General features: G+C 51.6%; 1 pseudogene; it reads left to right on the top strand.

Moving 5' to 3' along the window:
- The first annotated feature begins 7,807 nt into the window (after positions 1–7,807).
- LOC139361820 (small ribosomal subunit protein uS2 pseudogene) lies at positions 7,808–21,860 on the top strand (annotated as a pseudogene).
- Positions 21,861–23,189: the final 1,329 nt, after the last annotated feature.

Genomic DNA, 23,189 nt, shown 5'->3' with positions numbered 1-23,189 from the left:
TAGACCACACTCCACCACCCACAGAGGGAGGAATCACAGGGAAAAGGGATGCGTTCACTCAAGGGTCTTTGTTTTTTTGAAACGGAGTCTTGCTCGGTTGGTCAGGCTGGAGTGCAGTGGTACAATCTTGGCTCACTACAACCTCCGCCTTCCGGGTTCAAGTGATTCTCCTGCCTCAGCCTCTCAAGTAGCTGGAACTACAGGTGCCTGCCACCACGCATGGCTACTCTTTGTATTTTTAGTAGAAATGGGGTTTCACCATGTTGGACAGGATGGTCTCGAACTCCTGACCTCGTGATCCGCCCACCTCGGCCTCCCAAAGGCCTCCCAAAGGGATTACAGGCATGAGCCACCACACCCGGCCTCAGAGCCCATTTTTCACACCATGTTCCAGATACCCTGAATCCTGGAATTCATACCCCAAACAGCCCTGAGCCAGCTTCCAGGGTTTGGAGGGCCCCTTCCCTAGATCCTACCTCCCAAGGCAGCCAAAGCCTTGGAGGTTCCAGTGAGCCATGATGGTGCCGCTGCCCTCCAGACCACACCCTGTCTCAAAAAAAAAAAGATATTCCAATTTTGTGGAATAAAAACCAGCTCACTCACCTAAGATTCAGGAAACTTGAATTCTAGTTCCACTTTGGTGTTCGCCCTGGGCCGATACTTTCTCCTCTCCCCATCTCAGTTCCCAAATCCATAAACTAAGAAGTGGGTATGGTGCCTTGACGATTTCTGGCTCTAACAGTAATTCGTAGACTAAAACGCATCTGAGTCTTCACAGGGTTGTTGCCTGTGCTGAAGTGAGAGGACCCGGGTGGACTCCCTTTGTTTCTGACTTTCTCAGCTGCCTGTGAGTTGGTGCTAACAGGCCAGAAGCTGGGTTTCACAGCGGAGAGTCATATACATCAAAGGCTCTCACCTTGAGCATGTGCCAGGATCACCTGAGGGCTTATTAAAACACAGACTGTGAAGCTGGGTGCAATGGTGTGTGCCTGTCATCCCAGCTACTTGGAGGTTGAGGCAGGACGATTGCTTAAGTCCAGGAGTTGAGGTCAGCCTGGGCAACATAGTGAGACTCCCATCTCTAAATATATATATATATTGGCCAGGCATGGTGGTTCACACCTGTAATCCCAGAACTGTGGGAGGCTGAGGTGCGAGGATTGCTTGAGCCCAGTAGTTCAAGACCAGCCTGGGCAACACAGACCCAATCTCTACCAAAAAAGAAAAGAAAAAGCTTTTAATTAGCCAGGCGTGGTGACGTGTGCCTGTGGTCCCAGCTACTCAGGAGGCTGACAGCGGAGGATCAGTTGGGCCCAGGAGTTCGAGGTTGTAGTGAGCTCTGAGCTGTGATTGCGTCACTGCACCCCAGCCTGGCAGGTTCCCAGCTGGTCCAATGCTGCCGCTCACTCCACCTCACTTTGAAGAACACTGTTCAGGTCAATGTGAGCTCACACGCCATGAGTGCATTAACAGGTGCCTGCCCCAGGGGCTCCAGGGCTGGGGTGGGAAGGGCGAGTGGTTCCCCCTAACCAGGGGACCTCATGGAGGAGTCTGGGCCCAGCCTGGAAGAAAAGCCAGGTCTGTGTCCATGGGCCCCGGGAGCTCCATGTGGAGAGGTGGAATGTGTGGGAAGGTGCCTCAGCACCTTGCCCGGGTCTCCGAGCAAGTGGGCTACAGGTGGAATGGCTGACTTCACCCTTTCCCAGCCTGTTGCTCCCCGGTCCCTCTGGCCCTGCACTCCCCACCTCCTGACTCTGAGCAGGGCCCTCAGGAAGAGGAGAGAACTCAGAGGTTAGCATATGAAGGTCGTTTGTGGTCAGAATACCCCCCTTCCTCCTTCCTAGCTTCTGAGGTCCCTGGAAACCTCCAATTCCACAGACAAACCAAATGTTATCTCTCTACTATGGTCAGTCTTTGGGTTGTTGGAGGTTGAAGAGAAGGGCCTGGTGGTTTACCGGGCAGGGCATTCTTAGCCAGGGTCCCCATCCGACGACTGTGTGGCAGACTCTGCTGCTGGTCTTCTCCCCTTCTTCCTGTCTGGCAGACCCCGATTCTGTTCGGGTGGCGATGCGCCCGACTAAAAATACCCACTCCTGCGTGCCCAGGCAACTCAGTTCTGGCTGAAGAAATCTAAGAAGTTCCAGGGCGTGGGTTTCAGGGAGGCTTTTTAGGAGGAACTAACAGTTGGCACAGCCTATTGCCCCGGAGCCCTTCTCCCTCTTCCTGCCCAGAAAGTGGACAGGATTGCTGGAAAATGGAGCAAGAAGCACAAGGAAAAGGACCGCATGGTCAGGAGAGCAGAGCAAAAAGACAGAAGCATTCGGCTCAGGTGACAGCGCCCAGGCCTGGAACAGTCTAGACTCCCTGACAGCTGATTCCGGCCTTCTCTTGTTTCAGCCAGCTGCATTCTGAATTGATGTAAGTGGTAACAGTGGAAAGAGCCTGAGATGGGCCCTTGGGGCTCCTAGGCTCTTGTCCTGGCTTTGTGTGGCTCAGGGAAAGTCATGGCCCCTCCGTGTGACCCGTTTCTTCATCTGTGGGGTGACCTGAAGGCCTCCAGGGTCTCCTCAGGCCCTTCTGTAGCTCGGATTCAAGAACCAGAGCTGGTCCCAGCTGAAAGTTCCCGAGATGGGCATAAGTGGGGGTTCCAGGGATGGGGCAGGAAATCACCTTGCGAACAGGTGACAACTGGGGTTGGTGTCTTCTCAGTGTTCAGCCAAAAGGAAACCTTGAAGCACAGAATTCAAGGGGTCTGTCAACAGTCCAGTTGTTGGAAGCCTTTTAACACCCCAAAGGGGAATTGTTTCTAAGTATCTCCTTGATTGTGACCTTGGGATTCACATTTGTCCCTGGAAGAAGCCCCTGGGGATCGCTGCAGACCGGTTCCCGGCCCCACACGCCTTGTAAGTTAGGTGGGATGGCCGGTTGGAGCTACCTCAGAGGGAAGCCTGAGGCGCTTTTGATTGGTGGCAACCAGGTCATGAGGCAACCTCTGTGACGTGTGAGTCAGCTTAGGCCTGTGTCCTGTGGCAGAGCCCTGGTTGTGGAGGCAGAGCCATCCCCTCCAGAAGTACAAGGCCTGAGACTGGAGACGAGGAAAGAGCAGGTACCATCAGAAAAGAATGAAAGAATGGGAAATAGATGCCGGCTGCCCCAAACCGCACCATCCTCCACCCTGGCCCAGCCACAGCCCTGTCCTGGCGTGGATTCCTTAAAGCACCTGTCGGTTCTGTGGGCTTTCTAGGGAGGCGGGAGGGTGGGGGCCTATGTCTCAGAGGCAGAATGCACCAAAAGCACTTTTCAAAGGCCATCTGTGGGCAGAGGCACTAACTGGAGATTGCAACAGATGTTTTCATGATCGAGCTAGTGTGAGTCGGCTCAGGAACAGCCACGCTCCACAGAGGCAACCCGTGAGCCTCCGTTAAAGAGGATCATTGGCCAGATTCCACCACGAAGGCTCTGGGATTCTGCCTGCTCCCTCCTTCTCTTCCTGCCCCCTTTGGAAGGCCTCCTCCAGACTCCAAGCCCAGCCGGTGATGGAATCACCGTAGCCGCAATAAACCCATCTGTGACCGTGGGACACACTGCAGGGGTGGAGAGGAAAGCTTGCCTTTGAACACAGTAAAATAGATTCACCTGTCTCTTCCCTTGGTAAAAATCCTGTGTGTGTGTGTGTGCATTGTGTGCATGTGTCTCTATGTGTGTGTGCATGTGACTGCGTGTGTCTGTGTGTGTCTGTGTGCACGTGTGTGTACATGTGGCTGTGTGTGTATGCATGTGTGTGTATATGTGTGTGTCTGCATGTGTGCGTCTACATGTATGTCTGTGTGTGTGCTTGTGTGTGTGTGTCCATGTGTGTGCCTGTGTGTCTGCATGTGTCTGCGTGTGTCTGCATGTGTGTCTGTGTGTCTGCATATATGTGTGTGTGTCTGCATCTGTGCGTGTGTGCATGTGTCTGCGTGTGTGTTCTACATGTGTGTGTCTGTGCGTGTGTGTGTCTGTGTGTGCGTGTGTGTGTGTCTGTGCGTGTGTGTGTCTGTGTGTGCATGTGTGTGTGTCTGTGCGTGTGTGTGCGTGTGTGTGCATGTGTGTGTGTGTGCGCGCGCGTGTGTCTGTTGGGGGAGGGGAGTTGCGGTTTCACTGCAAGGCACAGTTTTAAGAAAGGAAGGCTAACTACAAATGTATACACAATGGTGGCTGCATGTCGTTATGGACACATTGGTCCAAATCCAGAGAGACACAACTGTGGGCTGAGTGATAGCGCTGTGTGAGGGAAAGGCTGTGAATTGTGACACACGCACCCCTCTGAGGGATGGTGATAGTGAGAGCTGCGCCTGTGTAGGGGCAGGAGTAGACGGAAGATCTTTGTACCTTCTGCCCAGCTGGCCTGCTCTTTAAACTGCTCGTAAATATAAAGAAAGTCTGTGTTTTGTTTCAAGGCCTCACCTGGCCAATGTATCGACCATAGTCTAATCATGGAGAGACTGCCCCATCGCCTCCCAGTCTCCGTTTTTATCATCCACCCCCCGACCGAGTGCATAGGAACTGTCACCCCAAAGATCATCTGGCTGTGGGTCTCTCTCCTTCCCCCTGTGAGCCTGACTTTTTCGATCCCACCGTCTCAGCTCCTATGCCGGAGCCTGGAGAGAAGCAGCGGCACCAGGCCAAGGCTTCCATCCCAGCCGGGATGCCCTCGGCCTGGCAGCCGCCTCCGGCCCCAGTTTCTTTAGCCCACGTGCCTCCTGGAGAGGCAGAGCTGCAGGCCGTCCTCAGGCCCCCAGACTCCAGCAGGAAGCCAAGCAGACTGTCATGGGGACAACTAGCCACAACTTTAGATATGGACTCGGGGCGAGGGCCCCTCTCTGCCTCTCCCCCAGAACTTCCCGAGGAGAAGGTGTCTGTGTGTGTGGAATTCTGCTGCCCTGGCCCCTTGGGGAGGAGCCCTGGCTTTCCTGACAACGAAGATCTGCCGTTGCAATGAGGCAGTGCAGTGCCCTGACTTGCTGTAGGGAGTGTTCTTTAAGACCAGCCTGCTGAAATGGACCTGAAGACAGCAGCTGGACAGATGGCCAAGACAGAGGTGCCATCGTGCCCATCCCTCGGTTTTTTGTCATGAGAGACATACTGGAAACAGCCTAAATGCCCAGTATCAGGTTGGGTAAATGAAACACGGTCCATACTTTCCTTCCCAGTGGAATGCGATGGATGATGGTCTGCAGCTGTTAGATGAAGGGCAGAGCTATATTTACCGATGTGGAAAGAGTTCCATGGCATATTGTTGAGTAAAAAGAGCAGGTTATGAAACAGTATATAATCCCATTATCATAAAATCTCACATACAAACTCACACGCACACTCACACACACAGAGCTGTCTGGAAATCTGTTCACCAAACTGTTAACAGTGACTAGCTCCAGTTGGTGGAATTTAAGGGTAATTTTTACTTTCTTTAAACTTTATTTTAGTTTCTTTAACTCTTTATTTTGAATTTTAAAGCCTTTTAAATAACTATTCAATATCATTTTGGAATAAATAAATAAACAAGCAAATAAAAAGTAAAAGAGCTGGGCGCAGCGGCTCATGCCTATAATCCTAGCACTTTGGGAGGCCGAGGCAGGTGGATCATCTGAGGTCAGGAGTTCGAGACCAGCCTGGCCAACATGGCAAAACCCTGTCTCTACTAAGAATACAAAAATTAGCCGGGCATGGTAGCAGGCATCTATAATCCCAGCTACTCAGGAGGCTGAGGCAGGAGAATCGCTTCAACCCAGGAGGCAGAGGTTGCAGTGAGCTGAGATTGCACCACTGCACTCCAGCCTGCGCGACAGAGCAAGACTCCATCTCAAAAACAACAACAACAACAAAAAAGGAAAAGTTCCACTGTCCCAATCACAGTCCCAATATCACCTCTCGACTCTGAACAATGCAGGTGGCCTCAATGATGAGGCTGAGGGGGCTGCAGAAGGAGCTCTGGCTTGAGCTACTCAGTCCTGGATGTGGAAGTGGTGGATGTGGCCCTGTGACTAGCTGTGTGGCCTTCAAGCAGTCACTTAGCCCTTCAGAGCCTCCATGTCTTCCCTGAGTGCCTGCCTGTGGGCTGGCTGGGTGGGGGGATGCAGGGAGGCACCCACAGCCCAGAGGCTCCTCAAGGCTCCACTGCCCAGAAACCTGTGCCTGAGCAACGTCCTCTCCAACTTCCCCAACTGCTAATGGTCCTGAGTGCACGCTCCTGGCAGCCTGGGACAGACGCAAGAGGAAGAAAGAAGTCCAGGAGGCAAGGGCATCCTGAGGAAAGTACACTAAAATCCAGGCTCAGCTGGGTCAGCGACGGGCGCCCTCGCACCGGAACCTGGGAGGACTTGGGGGAGGAAGAGGAGAGCCTGAGCCCAGGATGAAACAGGCTGCTTCGGGCAGCGTGGGCCCCAGAAAATCTCCTCCATCCACTACCCTTCGCTTATTCACACTCTTGGCTCCAGGGCTCTCCCATCCCGCCCAAACCCCTCTCCCTAGTTCTCGGGCTTGTGTAGGATGCTAGAGCTGGAAGGGACCACAGTGAATCAACTTGGCCAATCAGCTCGCCTCACCCCCTCATAGTTCAGGAAACCAAGGCGTTTAGGAGACAGGACTTCCTGCTGATGGGGAGGTGGTCATCACAGCTCCGGACCTGAACCCAGGGTCTGGTTCCCAGCTGCCGCGTCACAGGACACAGTGTGCAGGACCAGCCTCCATCAGCACATCCCTCCCACCCGCTCCCCACCCGCTCCCCGCCGGGCGAGTTGGAACAGCTGTGCCACAGCCGTGTGCCTGGTCCTCCTTGCCAGCCGGCCGGCAGGGCACCCAGCCCCAAGCCCCCATTTTAGAGTCTGTTCCTAGGATCCTTCCTGGCACCAACTGTCACAGGTCGGGTTCCCAGGAAAACACTCGAGGACGAGATTTGTGTGCAGGCTTCTCAGGGAGTGCTCTCACAGGCAGTGCCTGCCAGGGGGAAAGAAGCCACGGGACGGGCAGAGAGAGGAGTGAGTGCCATGCAGTAGCCAGGAAGGCCCGGCTGGTGAACCTTCCGAACTGTCCTGCCTTGAGGCAAGAGAGCCTGGCCTTTCTGTCCCTCATGGACGCAGGTTTGGAGATGGGGCGACCTTGAGCAAGGTGGTTCTCTTCAGCTGAGGGCAAGTCCTAGAGAGAAACCCAGCTGGGCCCCACCAGCCATCGACACTCCCGGCAGCTGCAGGAATGAGAGCCTCTGTCCCCCACAGCGGGCACTACAGAGAGGGTGGTGACCTGCCCTAGATCATGTCGCCCGTGAGTGGTGGCCCTGAATTCACTTCCAGAGGACCAAAGCCCACACCTTAATCCCGGTAAACACATGAATATCTAACACTTAGAGGGTGTGCTTACGTGCACTAAGCACTGCCTATAAACATCGTTGTTTAACCCTCAAAGCAACAGCATGAAGTATTAGTATTCAAGACACATTTTACAGATGAAGAAACTGAGTCTTGGAGACGATAGTGTAATGCCCAGACCGTTTGTTCCCCAAAGAAGACCACCAGAGTCCAGAGTCAAAGCCAAGCGGCAAGGATCTTTTACTGCAAGTTCAAACTTGGTCCCTCCGTTCCACAGCATACAAGAGGGCCCCGAACAATGCGAGTGCTTGCTTTTTATAGCCCGATGTAAATAGGATACGTAAAGTTACAGGGGAACAAGGGAATTCTTTTGGTTACAGCATTACAATTGGTTTACATTTTAAGTTATACATTTAGTAGTTTTTTTTTTTTTTTTTTTTTTTTTTTTTTTTTTGAGACGGAGTCTCGCTCTGTCACCCAGGCTGGAGTGCAGTGGCCGGATCTCAGCTCTCTGCAAGCTCCGCCTCCCAGGTTTACGCCATTCTCCTGCCTCAGCCTCCCGAGTAGCTGGGACTACAGGCGCCTGCCACCTCGCCCGGCTAAGTTTTTGTATTTTTAGTAGAGACGGGGTTTCACTGTGTTAGCCAGGATGTTCCCAATCTCCTGACCTCGTGATCCGCCCGTCTCGGCCTCCCAAAGTGCTGGGATTACAGGCTTGAGCCACCGCGCCCGGCCATATTCAGTAGTTTTTCTATTGGTTCCCGCGCTTCCAGTAAAACCACGAACGGCTGTGTCCTTATCGGGGATTTTCCAGGTGGTGTTTGTACTGGGCTCAGGAAATTGAGAGATATATGGTGTTTGTACTGGGCTCAGGAAATTGAGAGATATATGGTGGGATGTGTTTGTACTGGGCTCAGGAAGTTGAGAGATATATGGTGGGATGTGTTTGTACTGGGCCTGTTTGTGTTGAGCCCGGGGCTGAGGAATGTGCCTGATTTCTTTCATTTCCCCCTTTTCTCAGGTACCTCTAGAGCCAGTCTTGGGTCTTATAAGTCTGATTCTGTTTCAGCGTTTACAGGTTGGTATTGGGCTCTGAGGACCATGAGCTGTACGGTGTCAAACCTTTCCCTGACAAACTGTAAAATTCTGTTAACAACACAAGGTCCTACGGTAAACAGAAATAGTAGACTCAGCAGGGGTCTAAGGAAGGGGGCTAACAGGGAAAACACAGAAGAATTCCACCATTGGTCTGCAGCTGAAGCAAACTGCCGTGTTTTTACTTCTGTGCTTAACTTGCGTAACTGTTGGACCCGGTTCTCTACAAGCCCTGATTCATTTATGTAGAAACAACAGTCTTCCTTTAGAAACATACATGTACCACCTTTTTCAGCAGTGAGTAGGTCTAGGGCCCTCCGGTTCTGCAAGGTTACCTGAGCTAGGGACGTGAGCTGTTGCTGAAGGGAGGCAAGGGACTCAGCCAACTCCTCCATAGCAACGGCAAATTGTTGGTATAACTTGTTGCTTTCTATGAGGGTGTGACCTATGGCTCCCCCCGCCAGTCCGGCCGCAATGAGGGATGCGGTGAGGGAGATTCCCACAATGAGGGGGAGAAATATGGCTCGTGCAGGTCTCGGTCTAGGGACTGGGTGAATAACAGCACTAGTCCAGTTACCGGTGTACCCCAGGAACTCGCTGGCAGTTAATAGAGTCAACCGGGGAACTAATGTGACAGGAAGACACAGTAGGTTGTTAACAGAGGGACCAGATAGGTTCTTAGATAATGTTCCATTACACCAGAAGAATATGCCCGGCGGAGCCCTTAGGGTGGTACTAGGGGGCGTTGCAGTGATATTGCAGAGGCTGGAATTAGTTCCTGAGAAACAGTAGGGAAACTTCTCCTGACTGGGGCTTAGGTATAGGGGCACGTTAGGGATAGGGGCATATGAGAGGTTTCAGAGGTTGTTAGCTCAGGCAGAGGTAGAGGATCCCCATGGCAGAGGGACAGCGGTTAGCGGTGGACGCCCTAGAGTGGCACACAGAAAGCAGCCAGACAGGCTATGAAGTCCTGTAAGGTTAGCAAGTTCTAGTCCTTCTTGTAATAATTTTAACCAGGAGAAAGGGCATAAATCTTGTGTTAGTCTGTTTTCTTGTCATTGGATATTTCCATGGACCAGGGGCAGTACCTGCACTAGACCTCGCCACAGATAGAGGTGACTGCTAGGCCATGTGGAGGAGGAGGAGTAGTATACAGCCCCATGTTGAGGCGTGGTCCAGCGGGAGTTCCAGGGGTCTTTGACTATCCATGTATATGAAAAGTCCCCGTCCCGTCTACGATGGAAGGGCCACTTAGGATCTAACTGTTCTTCCTTACCCCAATAACGGGATTTATGGATGTTACAATAGTTATAAGGGCAGCCGGCATTTTGGTGCCACCAAAAGTGTTTACAATTGTATTTAGTCTGATCAAACTCAAAGCATATTATTGGTGCCATAGGTTTGGCTATTTGAAAACCAGTAAAATTTAGTAAAATTGGGCTATTGCACCCTGAGGAGGGGCAATCAGCACTGGCCAATAATTTCCCGGGCTTATGAGGTTGTCCAGGGTGGGTTTGGTTTTCATAAAGCCAGAATCTCCAGATAAAGGGATTAGGAGCTGGTTTTGTGTTTTCCCCAGCGGCCACTAGGGCGACTAACGTTAGGGTTAGACTACCTAACTGCATGTTTGCAGTGAGCTATGCTGCCGGCGCAGGGTGAGTTTTAAGGGGTTGTTCTTAGCTCTGTCCACAGTCCACGTGGCCGGTGCTTCAGACGCCGCCGTGATTGGCCCCAGAAGGTCGGAGGCTGGGTCCACTGGCTTGACGTGGGTGTAGTGGATCCACGACGCGATGCCTTCTACCTTCAGGGCGGTGGGTGTGGTTAGGAGTACCTGGAGTGGTCCCTTCCACCAGGGTTCTAGGGTCTCTTGTCGGTGTCGCTTAACCAGGACCCAGTCTCCCGGCTGGTACGGATGGGGTGTCGTGGGGGACCGGTCTCATATAGTTCCTTCAGCTTGGGCCAGATTTCTTGATGAATTTTCTGCAAGGCTTGTAGGGAAAATAAGAGTTCAGAGACATTTTCTGTTTCAGACTTGAGCAGATCATCTTTTAGGCTGGGAACCAGGGATGGGGGTCTGCCATACATGATTTCGTAAGGGGTAAGGCCCAGTCTGTAAGGGGTATTACGGGCCCGGAACAGAGCGTAGGGGAGAAGGACCACCCAATTAGCGCCAGTCTCCATAGTCAATTTAGTTAAGGTCTCTTTTAAGGTCCGATTCATCCTCTCTACCTGTCCTGAACTCTGGGGCCTGTAAGCGCAATGTAGTTTCCAATTTGCCCCAAGGATGGAAGCCAAATCCTGACTTACCTTAGCGACAAAGGCCGGCCCATTATCTGACCCTATCTGGATGGGGAAGCCATACCTGGGGAGGATATCTTCCAGAATTTTCTTTGCTACAACCTGAGAAGTTTCCCTTTTGGTTGGGAATGCTTCAGTCCACCCTGAAAAAGTATCTACAAAGACAAGTAAGTACCGATACCCGTATTTTCCTGGCTTTATCTCAGTAAAATCTACTTCCCAGTAGATACCGGGCCTGGTTCCCCTGAGCCTTGTTCCCGTTGCAGCCTGGGATTGGGGGTAGGCGTTGTTAAGCTGGCAGACTTTGCAACTTGTCACGATGCTGCTGGCCGTCTCGGCTATATGTCTGATTTTGAGCTTGGAGCGTCTGATCAGGTCTATCATCCACCAGGCACCCAGGTGGGTGGTTCGGTGGATGTGTTCTAACACTTGTTGTCCTAATTTTTCTGGTAGGATGCTTTGGTCATTAGTATCAGTCCACCACCCATTCTGGATCTGTTTCAGGGGAAGTTTGTCGATCCACTGGAGATCTTGTTCTGAATAATCAGGGAGATATGGCAAGTCCCGGGGGCCCAGATCAGGGAGCTGGAGTGCAAGGAGTTGGCTGGGAGCCTTTGCCACACTCCTTGCAGTTTGGTCTGCCAGAAAGTTGCCTTGAGCAATTGGAGTGGTTGGTTTCTGATGCCCTGGGCAATGTACAATAGCCAATTTTTTTGGTCTCCGTAGGGCTGTTAACAGGGCTAGGATCTCTTGCTTGTTTTTTATCTCTTTTCCTTCAGCCGTTAGTAACCCTCGCTCCCTGTAAATGGCCCCATGTATGTGTGCCGTAGCAAAAGCATATCGGCTGTCTGTGTATACTGTCAGTTTCTTCCCTGCCCCTAAGGTAAGAGCTTGGGTGAGCGCTATCAGTTTGGCCTTCTGGGCCGATGTTCCCGGGGGCAGGGGTTCCGCCCAGATTACCTCAGTCTCTGAAGTCACTGCCGCTCCAGCGTACCTCTGGCCTTGATGCATGAAGCTGCTCCCATCAGTGAACCAGACGAGGTCAGCGTCAGGAAGTGGGCGATCCTGCAGGTCTTCTCGAACTCCGTGCACCTGAGCTAGTATCTCGGTGCAGTCATGGAGTGGGGCGTCCAGGTCCGGGTTGGGCAGCAGCGAGGCAGGGTTTAAGGTCGTTGGGGGCAGGAAAGTTATCCTGAGAGGATTTAGTAGTAGTCCTTGGTAGTGGGTGAGCCGGGCGTTACTTATCCATCGATTAGGTGGCTGTTTGAGTACACCCTCGATGGCATGTGGGGTAACGACCCGTAATTCTTTACCCATGACAAGCTTATCAGCATCTTGCACCATCAGAGCCGTGGCCGCAATCATTCGGAGACAAGGGGGCCACCCGGCAGCCACTGGGTCTAATTTCTTTGACAGGTAGGCAACCGGCCTCCGCCAGGGGCCTAAGTTCTAAGTTATTACCGCCTTGGTGACACCCTTGCTCTCGTCCACGTATAAGTGGAAGGGCTTGGTGACATCAGGTAGTCCCAGTGCAGGCGCAGAGAGTAGGGCGGTTTTGATCTGTTGGAAAGCCGACTCGGCTTCTTCTGTCCAATTAAATGGCTGCTGCCCCCGTGTTGCCTGATACAAGGGTTTAGCCAGCTCTACGAACCCAGGTATCCATAGTCTACAAAATCCCGCCGACCCCAGGAATTCCCTCACTTGTCGGGTGGATTGTGGCCTGGGGATCTGCAGAACAGTTTGTTTCCGGGCGTCTGTTAACCAGCACTGCCCTCCTTTTAGCAGGTACCCCAGATATGTTACTTCTGATTTACAGATTTGAGCTTTCTTTGCCGAGGCTCGGTAGCCTAGGTTCCCTAGAGCTTGTAAGAGACCCTTGGTCCCTTGAATACAAGCTTCTTGGGTCTCAGCAGCAATCAGGAGGTCATCAACATACTGTAGTAAGGTTATTTCAGGGTGTTTGCGTCCGTACTCACCCAGGTCTTCATGGAGGGCCTCATCGAACAGGGTAGGAGAGTTTTTGAATCCCTGTGGCAGTCTGGTCCATGTCAGTTGGCCACTTATGCCCCTCCCAGGGTCAGTGCACTTGAAGCCGAAGAGCTTTTGGCTGTGAGGGGCTAAAGGCAAACTGAAGAAAGCATCTTTCAAATCTAAAACAGTGTACCATTGATGTTTAGGGTTTAGGGTACTCAGGAGGGTGTACGGGTTAGGCACAGTTGGATGTATGTCCATAACCCTCTTATTGACTTTTCTCAAGTCTTGTACAGGTCTGTATTCACCGCTATTAGGTTTTCGTACCGGCAACAATGGTGTATTCCAGGGCGAGTGACATGGGCGAAGGACCCCTTGGTCGAGGAGCCAGCGGATATGTGGTGCAATCCCTTCTTTGGCCTCTAGGGGCATCGGGTATTGGCGTACCCGCACGGGGTCTGCCCCAGGTTTAAGTTCAACAAACAAGGCAGGACGGTGTTTTGCTAGTCCTAAGCCCCCCGTTTCCGCCCAAGCTCCTGGATATTGCTGGAGCCAGGTTGCTATGTCCTGGTCAGGGGCCGCTCGCTGCTGGTGGAGCCGGTACTCATCTTCTAGGGTTATAGTCAGGATGGACACGGGCTGATTTTGGGAGTTGGTCACGACGGGCCCTTCGGGGAGGAAATGGATCTGTGCTCCCATTTTAGTTAGCAGGTCTCTCCCTAATAGGGGACAGGGGCTCTCAGGGATGACCAGGAAAGAATGGGTTACATTCCTGGCTCCGAGGTTTACTGTTCTTTGTGTTGTCCAGGGGTATTTCTTAATTCCTGTGGCCCCTTGTACCCACGAGGACTTGGAGGATAATTTTCCATTAGTTTTAACTAGGACCAAGTGCTGTGCTCTCGTATCGACCAAGAACTGAACTGGGGACCCCTCCACTTGCAAAGTTACCCTAGGTTCGGGGAGGGAGTCCGAACCCTGTCTTCCCTAGTCTTCGTCTTGAGTGACTAGTACGGGTGTAGACCTAGGGGGTCCCTGTCCTCGTTGTTTCTTTTTGGGGCAGTCTCTTACCCAGTGGCCAGCTTCCTTACAGTATGCACATTGGTCTTTGCTCAGATTATCATGTCTGGGGGACCGCCTAGGTTGGGTGTTCTCTGGCTGTAGATGCTCTTTCTGTACTACTGCTGCCAGGACCTTTGTCATTTTTTCAGTGGCCTTAAATTGCTTTTCTTCTGGAGTATCTCTGTTATTGTAAACCCGCTGGGCTATCTGAAGGAGGTCCTGAATCTGTTTTCCCTCTAAGTCTTCTAATTTCTGGAGTTGCCTTTTAATGTCTGGGGCCGCCTGATTTACAAAAGACATTACAACAGCTGCCTGACTTCCTGGAGCCTCTGGGTCTATGGAGGTGTATTGTCTAAAAGCTTCCATTAATCTTTCTAAGTAGGTAGCTGGGCTTTCTGTCTTTCCCTGCAGAACAGAGTATACTTTAGCCAAATTAGTGGGCTTGCGAGCAGCTGCCCGGAGACCCGCCATTAGAGTCTGGCGATAAAGGTGTAGCCGTCCCCTACCTTCTGCCGTGTTGTAGTCCCACGCCGGCCTGGTCAGAGGAAAAGTCGCATTTATGAGGTCGGGGTTGGCAGTCAGTTGACCATCGTCCCCCAGGACCTGCTTTCTAGCTTCTACCTGTATTCTCTCTCGCTCCTCCGTTGTGAACAAGATTCGGAGGAGCTGCTGACAATCATCCCAAGTGGGCTGGTGGGTGAACATGACACTATCCAGTAAAGCCATTAAATCTTTGGGGTTGTCTGAGAACCGAGCACTCTGAGTCTTCCAGTTATACAGATCACTGGTGGAGAATGGCCAGTACTGGAGCCTGGGGATTCCCATGTCATCTAGGGGTCCTATTTCCTGAAGGGGTAGAGCCACTGTGGAGTCAGGCGGCTGGGGGGGCTAGCCCACAAAGTGCGCCCTCGCGTCTGCCCCGCCGGCCCTTCAAAGTTACTTTCACTTTCAGTGGGTCCGGGTGCGCTGGCCGCCTCCTGTCTGCCTGCTCCTTCCCGCGCCTCAGCCCGGGGGGCTGGGGCCTGGGCCCGGAGGGATACAGAGGGGGTTCTGTGGACAGTGGGTCCCCGCTATCAGGTAGAACAGGATGTGGGGGGCAGTCGGTTGCTTGGATTTTAGCGGCCGAGCAACCAGTGTCTTACAGAGTTCAGGGGCTAATTGGAAAGGGGACAGCCAAGGAGGCGGGTTCTCAACAAGGTCCTGCCATATGAGGATATATGGGATTTGATCCAAGTGGCCCACACGCCCAGGTAGGAAAATCTTGGACTTTACTCTAGTGATGACAGGAAGTCGGAACGTCCCTTAGGGTGGCCACCCCACATCAAAGGCAGGCCATTCGGAGCGACACAGAGTAATTAGCTTTCCCTTCCTGATTTCCATACTAAGATCATGGCCCCTTGCTCTAACATCCTTGATATTACTTGTAAGGAGAGATAGGGGAGTGCTCTGGGTATTACCCATCCTGTAATAATTTGTAGTCTCTTCCTGTAAAAGAATATGAGTTAGAATTCCTGTAAAGGAAATCTGGCATATAAATAATATCTAGCCGCAAGCGCGCTCTGGAAGCCCGGGTCAGAATCAGTTCAGATAAAAATCTAGATCAGACAAGAGCCAGGGGACATCTCCCACCGGTCTCCGCTGGTCGTCCTATAGCGCGTCCACCAGGACTGCGTCAGCTTCAGTTTCAGACCTCGCGAGTCACAGATACAGGTTCAGAACAGACACAGACAGACAAACAGAGACGAGCCAGCTCACCTATCAGCAGATTGATCCTGGTAGATCCATTGACCAGGGGTGTGGTGGGCTTGGGGAATCCCGGACGAGCCCCCAGATGTAATGCCCAGACTGTTTGTTCCCCAAAGAAGACCATCAGAGTCCAGAGTCAAAGCCAAGCGGCAAGGATCTTTTACTGCAAGTTCGAACTTGGTCCCTCCATTCCACAGCATACAAGAGGGCCTCGAACAATGCGAGTGCTTGCCTTTTATAGCCCGATGTAAATAGGATACGTAAAGTTACAGAAGAACAAGGGAATTTTTTTGGTTACAGCACCATAATTGGTTAACATTTTAAGTTATACATTTAGCAGTTTTCTATTGGTCCCCGCGCTTTCAGTAAAACCACGAACGGCTGTGTCCTTATCGGAGACTTTCCAGGTGGTGTTTTTCTAAAGTTGAGATATATGGTAGTCTCTGAGTTGAGAAATGTGTTTGTACTGGGCTTAGGAAGTTGAGAGATATATGGTGGGATGTGTTTGTACTGGGCTCAGGAAGTTGAGAGATATATGGTGGGATGTGTTTGTACCGGGCCTGTTTGTGTTGAGTCCGGGGTTGAGGAATGTGCCTGTTTTCTTTCATCCCCACCCAAATCTCATTTGAATTGTAGCTCCCATAATCCCCACATGTCATGGGAGGGACCGGGTGGGAGGTAATTGAATCATGAGGGCGGTTCCCCCCTGCTGCAGTCCTTGTGATACTGAGGCCTCATGAGGTCTGACGGTTTTATAAGGGGCTTTTCCCCCTTTTGCTCAGCACGTCTCCTTGCTTCCCCCTCCACCATGATTGTAAGTTTCCTGAGGCTTCCACAGCCCTGCAGAACTGTGAGTCAATTAAACCTCTTTTCTTTATAAATTACCCAGTCTCAAGTATGTCTTTATTACCAACATGAGAATGGGATTAATACCACAGGTAATTTGCCCAAGGTCATTCAGCTAATAAACCAGGACTGGAGCCCAGGCAATCCGACACCAGAGCCGTTACATGATCAGGCCACACTGGTACACTGGACCTTGCCCAGTAGCTTGTGGATAACGTACATTTCGGGGAGAGAGTGGTGAACTTTGACCTTGGCAAGCTGGTGGTCTGCAGGTTGATGGCGGCTCCGAGGAGGCAGAAGCTGCCTGGGATCTTTCCATCCCTGCAGGCTCCTTGCCCTAGGCCCCCTGAGCTCCAGTGCTCAGGGGGGCGCAGCCTGGCTGGAGAAGTCATCCCCTGTGGGGAAAAGAAAGAGAGATCAGACTGTTACTGTGTCTATATAAAAAGAAGTAGACATAAGAGACTCCATTTTGTTCTGTATTTGAGATGCTGTTAATCTGTGACCCTACCCCCAACCTTGTCCTTGCAAGAGACATGTGCTGCTGTGACTCAAGGTTTAATGGATTTTGGGCTGTGCAGGATGTGTCTTTGTTAAACAAGTGCCTGCAGGCAGCTTGCTGGTTAAAAGTCATCACCATTTCAACTACCCAGGGACACGTACACAGCCAAAGGTCGCAGGGACCTCTGCCTAGGAAAGCTAGGTATTGTCCAAGGTTTCTCCCCATGTGATAGGATGAAACAATGCTGCTAAAAGGTTTATGGAGATGTTTGCATATGCATCTCAAGGCACAGCATTTTCCTTTAAACTTATTCATGTCACAGAGGTTTTTGTTCATATGTCTTACTGCCGATTTCCTCCCTACAATGATCCTATTGTCCTGCCACTCCCTTATCTTTAAGATGGTAAAGATAATTATCAGTAAATACTAAGGGAACTCAGAGACCGGTGCCGGCGTGGGTCCTCTGTAAGCTGGTGATGGCGTGGGTCCTCTGTAAGCTGAGCACCGGTCCCCTGGGCCCACTTTTTCTTTCTCTATACTTTGTCTCTGTGTCTCATTTCTTTTCTCAAATCTCTCGTTCCACCTAACGAGAAACACCCACAGGTGTGGAGGGGCAGGCCACCCCTTCAATCCCCCTCAGCCCTGCTCACAGCCCACGTCTGTGTAGAGCAGCAGGTGCCAGTACCAGCCAGGCAGACTGGGTTTGGCCACACGATCTCCGCAGAGCCCTGGTGCCTTGGTTTACAGAGCTGTAAAACAATAGATTGTCCCTATTATCATCACGCTTGTGGCTCCCTCAGGTCTCTCTGAGAGGGCCGCTGGTGAAAAATGATGATGGCACACACAGCAAAATGCAGGTGCTGGCCGTGTTCTTGAGGGTCACCAGGCCCTGCAGAGGTTGACTTGGACAGCCAGCCACCCCACGTTCCTTGGGAGAGGCACCTTTCCTACCACCTGTGCGAAGCTGTCCTGAGAACCAAGATCTTCATTCCTCAAAGGCCTTGCATGCGTGAGAAAGGAGGCTGCCCTAGGGAAAGAGACCAGAGGTCCCTGGGCCGTCCTTCAGCCCAGCTTCTGTCCGTCACACTCCATGAAGAGCCTGTATTTGGGAAGTGCCTGTCTCCCTTCCAGGCTGCCAGCGAGCCCTTTAAGGGCAGGGACAGAGCCTGCCCCCTGCCCAGTACATTCCCGGTGCCCAGCCTCACCTGCCACAGAGCTGTCACCCAGACAGAGTTTGCTGAACGCATGAATGAGATGAGACATTAGTTTTGCCTCCCGGAAGTTGGACTGTTCCCGGGGGAGTTCCGGGAATACTGAGGAGCTTGGTCCTCCCTGGCAACTTGTAGAGTGCAGAGCTGATTTTAAAAAGAATCACTGTTGGCATCAGGGCTGGCCAGTATCTACCCCTGGTCCGAAGGCTGACCCCTTTCCCAGGGCATGTGTGTTGGTTTGCCAGGGCTGCCGTAACAAGGTACCACAACCTGAGCAGCTTTTACGTGACAGAAGTGTATCGTCCCACGGTCCCGGAGGCCGGGCGTCTGACACTAAGATGTCAGCAGGGCTGGTGCCTTGGCCTGCAGAGGCACCACCCACACTCGGCCTCTGTCTTCACACGGCACTCTTTGTACGTCTGTGTCCAAATTCCTCCGTTTTAGGAGGACATCAGTCATACTGGATTAAGGCCCATCCTAATGACCTCATCTTAACTAATGACATCTCAAACAACCCTGTTTTCAAATAATGTCCCATTTCGAGGCAGTGGGTGGGGTTAGAACCTCAACACAGGAATTTGGGAGGGACACCACTCAACCCATAGCAGCTGATGATTGTTCTGTTGGTCAGGGCTGGGCACAGAACACCCCATAGGCTCTCTGCTGCCCCCCTCCTTGTTCCTGTGTACACCATCACCGATGCTAAAATATGAAGACGATGAAGATGATGCCTGGATGACACCAACCCAGAGAGATCAAACCGTCAGGCAGCACTATCCCAGCTCCAAGGCGTGCCCTGACCCTCTGCCTAACTTCCCTTGGTGAAGAGGTGAAGGACGGGTCTCACCTGCAGCCAGACAGGCTCAGAGTTCTCTCTGGTGCTAGTTTTGGTACCTCTGGGAGGGAGAAGAAGCTGGCTTTGCCAATACCAGGCTCTGGGCACCAGGCTTAGTGCCACTGGGGTGAGCTCATGCCCAACCCGCACTCATTCACTCCGCTTTCTCTCTTCCTTTCCTCCCTCTCCAGCTCTTGCTGTTGCTGTTTCCTAGAACCCAGACCACCCATCGTGGGCTGGAAAGGAAGCAAAAGGGCCCCAGATTTCCCAGGAATGTTGCATTTTGACAATCAATTGCCAACCTTAGGTGTGACCTCCTCTTCTCCCTCCCAGCTCCCCACAGGGGGGTATCTGCATTATCCTCATTCTACAGGACTGGGAGGTGAGGCTGTGAGAGTGAGGAACTGAGGAACTCGCTTGGCTTTGAACACAGGCACAGCCAGCCCCAGCGGGTTGTAGTGGTGAGTCTCCACCAGGCCTGGCTGGGAAGCCTGTGTGCCACAGGCCTGGCTGGACCACCTGCCTGCAGCCTCCAGGACACTCGAACCAAAGTCCAGGTGCAATTGCCTTTATCACGTCTGCTCCAGTTCTGACAATCATCTCAAGGATACTGGCCAGGTGGCCCCAGGAGCAGGAGGCTGGTCAGCGTTTGTCAGAGCAGAGCTCATCACTGATAACAAAAGTGCTGGCCACGCCAGTGCTGGAGACAGGCTGGGACTGCACTTATCGTTGAGAGGACAGAATTCCACAGTAAAACTTTAGCCTGCACTGGCTGCTCATCTGAGCCTTGGTCAGGGCGTGAGGCCCCCCCGCCCCCTTGCTGGGCGTAACCTAGAGCAGAGAGCCGTTCTGCCTAAAGGCCTGTCCTGCCATTGGCCCTGCTGGGTGAGGGATCTTTGGCCCTGCAGCAGAGCATGGGACTGGCTAGGAAGGAGTGACTTGAAGGGAAAAATAGGGCCACCTGCCCAGATACTAAGGCACGGAGAATGGTGTAACATATTCTGGTTTTTTTTTTTTTTTGAGACGGAGTCTAGCTCTGTCGCCCAGGCTGGAGTGCAGTGGCCGGATCTCAGCTCACTGCAAGCTCCGCCTCCTGGGTTCACGCCATTCTCCTGCCTCAGCCTCCCGAGTAGTTGGGACTACAGGCACACGCCACCTCGCCCGGCTAGATTTTTTTTGTATTTTACCATGTTAGCCAGGATGGTCTCGATCTCCTGACCTCGTGATCCGCCCATCTCGGCCTCCCAAAGTGCTAGGATTACAGACTTGAGCCACCGCGCCCGGCCTGGTGTAACATATTCTAAACACACGGGCAGGTCCCCATGTGGATGTGACGGATGCGTGTACACAAGGGTAAGCACGTGCACCCCTGTTTCCAGGCCTGGCCCCCTGCAGAAAGATGGGGGAGCCGGATCCTGCTCAGCAGCGGACAACAGGATCCGCCCTCGCCCAGGACGGCCTCAGGACTCCAGGCGCTGAGACCTCACTCTACTCCCGTTTCACTTCCGTTAGAGGCTAAGAACTTGTTAAGAGCCAGGCTTCCTTTCTTTCTGCTCCAGCTTCAGGTTCCTTCTGAGACCTCACCAAGGAGGGGGTGGGGGTTGCTTTGAAATGCATCTGCTTTGCTTAGTCTCTTCTTAGGTGACTTTTTAAAAATTGTGATAAAAGGCACCATTTTCAGCGTTGTAAGTGTACAGTTCTGTGGCATTGACACTGTTGTGCAGTCATTGCCCCCCCATCCATCTCCAGAACCCTTTTATCCCCAACTGAAACTCTGACCCATTAAACACGGACTCATTTCCCCAGCCCCTCAGCCCCTGGCAACCACCATTCTACTTCCTGCCTTTATGAACTTGGTCATTTTAGGCACTGCATATAAGTAGGATACACATACTGTATTTGTCCTTTAGCGACTGGCTTATTCTGCTTGAAACTCAGCCTTCACGTTTCATCTATGTTGTAGCGTGTATCAGAATTTCCTTCCTTTTGCCTTTCTGTGCTACCTGCAGAGGGGTCCATCCAGCGTCGTTCTGGATTCCCATCATAACTTAAAGGAAATTTTCACAATGTCCAGAGCCCTTGATGTCCTTCAAATGAAGAAGGGGGATGTCCTTAAGTTCCTTGCAGCAGGAACCCACTTAGGTGGCACCAATCTTGACTTCCAGATGGAACAGTCCATCTATAAAAGGGAAAGTGATGGCATCTACTTCATAAATCTGGAGAGGACCTGGAAGAAGCTTCTGCTGGCGGCTCGTGCCATTGTTGCCATTGAAAACCCTGCTGATGTGAGGGTTATATCCTCCAGGAATACTGGCCAGAGGGCCGTGCTGACGTTTGCTGCTGCCACTGGAGCCACTCCAATTGCTGGCCAGTTCACTCCCGGAACCTTCACTAACCAGATCCAGGCAGCCTTCCGGGAGCCACGGCTTCTCGTGGTTACTGACCCCAGTGCTGACCACCAGCCTCTCACGGAGGCATCTGACGTTAACCTACCCACCATTGCTCGTGACACAGATTCTGTCTGCGCGATGTGGACATTGCCATCCCATGCAACAAGGGAGCTCCCTCAGTGGGTCAGATGTGGTGGATGCTGGCTCGGAAAGTTCTGTGCATGCGTGGCACCATTTCCCTCGAACACCCGTGGGAGGTCATGCCTGGTCTCTACTTCTACAGAGATCCTGAAGAGCTTGAGAAAGAGCAGGCTGCTGCTGAACACACTGTGACCAAGGAGGAACTTCAGGGTGAATGGATGCTCCAGCCCCCGAGTTCACGGCTGCTCAGCCTGAGGTTGCAGACTGGCCTGACGGCGTGCAGGTCCCCTCTGAGCCTATTCAACAGTTCCCTACTGAAGACTGGCGCGCTCAGCCTGCCACGGAAGACTGGTCTGCAGCTCCCACTGCTCAGACCACTGACTTCAGGCCACTGAATGGGTAGGATCAACCACTGAATGGTCCTAAGCTCTTCCTGCACGGGCTCTTCAGCAACATGGAGATAAGGTTGATGGAAAATCAACATCAGTTTCTAAAAAAAAAAGACTGTCCTTCCTTTTTAAGACTGTATAATATTCCTATATAATACATGTAGATATATAATATATAATATAGATAATATATAATTATATAATATATAGATAATATATAATTATATAATATATAAATAATATATAATATATAAATAATATATTTCTACATATTATATTATATAAGAATATTTTACTGCCTTAAAATATATATTATATAAATATATAAATATATATATGTTTATATAAACATATAATATATAATATTCCTGTATATATAGTCTATATATTTTGGGTTTGCATTCATCCATCAATGGGCACTTGGGTTGCTTCCATCTTTTTTTTTTTTTTTGAGATGGGGTCTCACTCTGTCGCCCAGGCTGGAGTAAAGTGGTGTGATCTCGGCTCACTGCAAGCTCCGCCTCCCGGGTTCACGCCATTCTCCTGCCTCAGCCTCCCGAGTAGCTGGGACCACAGGCGCCCACCACTACGCCCAGCTAATTTTTCTTTTGTATTTTTAGTAGAGTCGGGGTTTCACCGTGTTAGCCAGGATGGTCTCCATCTCCTGACCTCGTGATCCGCCCACCTCGGCTTCCCAAAGTGCTGGGATTCCAGGCGTGAGCCACCGCCCAGCCAGTTGCTTCCATCTTTTCAATGCTGCTATGTGCATGAGTATACACATCTCTGTTTGAGTCCCTGCTTTCAAGTCCTTTGTCTGTATACCCAGAAGTGGGATTGCTGCATCCTGTGGAAAGTCTGTGTTTAATCTAGGGGGAGTCATCATACTGTTTTCCACAGTAGTGGTGCCATTTGACATTCCTACCAACAGGGCACAAGAGTTCCCATTTCTTCACATCCTAACACTTATTTTCCATTTTATAAAAGTCATCCTAGGTGTGAAGTGGTGTTTCGTTGTGGTTTGGATTTGCATTTCCTTAATGATTAATGATGTTGAGCATCTTGTCATGTACTTATTGGCCATTTGAATATCTTCTTTGGAAAAATGTCTATCCAGGTCCTTAGGTAACTTTACATTTTAAAAAAACTCCTTGATGCTCTGAAGGTTGTCATTCGGGACCATTTCTCTCTGAGATTTCCTGTGGCCCATCCCTGGGCTTCGCTTGCTCCCAACACAGACGTTCCTCTGGGAGCAGGAGGTGAGATGGGAAAGGGAGCTGGAAAGACAGACATCGCCCAGCCTTGGGACCAGCCTGGAGAACTTTGCTCTTGGGAATTTCAAGCTTGTTGCTTGAGAAATCCAGAAACT

This window comes from Macaca nemestrina, chromosome 2 (genome assembly GCF_043159975.1).
Source record: "Macaca nemestrina isolate mMacNem1 chromosome 2, mMacNem.hap1, whole genome shotgun sequence".
In the NCBI taxonomy this organism is placed as follows: domain Eukaryota; kingdom Metazoa; phylum Chordata; class Mammalia; order Primates; family Cercopithecidae; genus Macaca; species Macaca nemestrina.
Note: the sequence above shows the minus strand (reverse complement) of the source record. Positions and strands in the feature narration are given on the sequence as shown.